General features: G+C 41.7%; 1 pseudogene; it reads right to left on the reverse strand.

The window, feature by feature from the left end:
* Positions 1–1542: 1542 nt before the first annotated feature.
* LOC132530009 (small ribosomal subunit protein mS25-like) lies at positions 1543–2214 on the reverse strand (annotated as a pseudogene).
* Between the last annotated feature and the right edge of the window lie 253 nt (positions 2215–2467).

The following is a 2467-nucleotide window of genomic DNA, read 5'->3' on the forward strand; positions in this document are numbered from 1 at the left end:
GTTAGTGTCTTTATCAGAAAGTGAAAACAAAAAGGCACTGAATTGAAACCAGTTTGGTTTGTGAATTTCTACTTCTATAGAGCCTTCCCAAAATGAATGGTTGAAAGATTTATTCTCTTCACTGGAGTAATCCAAACTTTATATACCATGAACACAGACAGTTAATAGTTAGGTTTTTAAAAAATAATCATATCTTCAAAAATGCTTTCTATCTACCCATTTCCAAGTCCCTGTTATTCAACAAACATTCCTTGGTCATTTTGTTTTATTAGTTGCTGTACATAAAAATTTTTAAAGTGGAGACAACACAAAATGCTCTAATACAAGGTAGTGTATTATATTAGTATAAAAGTATATTAATTAAATGCTACATATTACATTAATTAATTTATCTATGCCAAAGTGGGCATAGAAAATTAATTCTCTGGGAGAATCTAGGAAGATTTTATAGGAGAGGTGGGTTTTGAGTTTGGTGTTGAACGATGGAATTAGATTGTAGACTTGAATACTAAGCTAAGACATTGATTTTATTCTATTGTAAAAGAAAGGATTGACTTAACCTTTGGAACTTTAATATCTCCATCTGTATTACCAAATCGAACATAAAACATGAAATGATATTGACCTGTTAAATGGTAGGAAGACATACCTGGCCTGGGGCAATGACTAGACTCTGAACACAAGCACTCTCTCCACAAGGATGACAGCACCCGAAGGACAAGACTTGCTCCACAAATTACATGGCAAGTTGGAAAAAGTAAAAAAAAAAAAAAGGAAAAGAAAGGAGTCACCGGTGATTTTTAAAGGTAGAGAATAAGAGGATCCCACGACTTAATTCATAACATTTAAGTTATTCTCTAATTGCTTTCTATTCTTAAATTTCCTCCAGCCTTTTGATATTTAGATTACCTTTTACTTAGATTATCTTTTAGTATCCTGTAATAGAACATGTCTGATTCTTTGACTTATCTCTCAAGTAAAAACTGGAACTTGAAAGTCAGAGTAACCGGATGATGCTTTTAAAAAGCAATGCCATCAAAAGCATTTGAAATTAGTCCCATTTACTTTAAATATAGGATTTTTACAAATGGATCTTAATAAACAGTCTGAAGGTAACAGATATGTTAAACTGCAGAGTCCTAGTCATCATCATTGACTCTCCACACAGAGACCCTTTACCAATTCAAATGCCTTTCTCAGATGCTTGCAACGCCTCTCACGATGAGTTACTATATTAATTACTTTACTCTTACCCCCAATTTTTCTGAATATATATTAGTTTCCAAGTACTCTGCCAGGAAGTGAGGACAGGAGGATAGGAAGTGCCTAACCCATCCTCAACGATCGTAAGTTTTTCTTTCTGTGTGTGATTCTGAAGCATTTATTGCCCTGATGGTGCAGGGTGTTCACTGGGCAGCTTGGCTGCAGCCCACCTCCTCCCTTCCCCCCCAAGTGCTTTTACACAGGTGTGAAAGGGGACCCTTTTATTGCAAAGAGATTTTCAGTCTCTCAGGGAATAGAACCAGGGGCTTTTTTCCGGCCTCAGTCTCGGGCACTGGCTTTCAGAGAGAGTTTGTACTTCCCTGTCATCTCCTTGGGCAACGCACGCACGAGGCCCGGGCAGGGCACCTGCCCCTTCATCTCACAGATGCACTCCCACTTTCAGGGCCCAGAGTGGGCTGGGTGAGAAAGCTGAGTTTTCTCCTGTTCCTCTTTCCTGAGGGTTTCCTCATTCTTCCCCAGAATCTTTTTGATGTGCTCCACGATCTGCTTATTGCTGGTCTCCACGCCCACGAGGACTTGCTCCCCAGAATCCCAGTAGAACCGCAGGAAGGGTGTCAGCGTCATGTGCTTAAACATCATGATCTGCACCCAGGGGTCCTTGTACTGGATCGGAGGTATGTTGAAAACCGCGAATTCCCTGGCGCCTTCGCCCAGCTCCCCATGCGTGTTGTAGTTCACCGTCATGACCTTCACCGAGTCCTTGAACACCACGTCTCCCTGGCGCAGGTACTGCGGGGTGCAGCGGATCGGGAAGCGGCCCGTCACAGGCACGGGTGCGACGGAGGGGCCGGACCCCCTGCCGCGAGCCCAGCAGAGCGAAGAGACGAGCGCAGCCGGTGCCTCCAGGGCGGCCCTCGCGCAGCTTCTCCAATGATCATAATTTTTAAATGAGATTTTTCTGAAATGAAAATACTTGAAGACAAGAAACATGTCATATATATACATCTGTATATCCCCAATAGCTATGAGTACTAGCAAGTTACCTAATTTCTCTGGATCTCATGTTGATTTTTCAGAGGGTTATCTTGGGAATTAAATGAGTTAGTGTATCTAAAACTCACATATTATACAGGCATACCTCGTTTTACTGTGCTTCGCTTTACCGTGCCTCACAGATACTGTGTATTTTACAAATTGAAGGTTTGTGGCAACCCCGAGTCGAGCAAGTCTACCGGCGCCATTT

Source organism: Lagenorhynchus albirostris, chromosome 11 (assembly GCF_949774975.1).
Source record: "Lagenorhynchus albirostris chromosome 11, mLagAlb1.1, whole genome shotgun sequence".
NCBI classification, from domain to species: Eukaryota; Metazoa; Chordata; class Mammalia; order Artiodactyla; family Delphinidae; genus Lagenorhynchus; species Lagenorhynchus albirostris.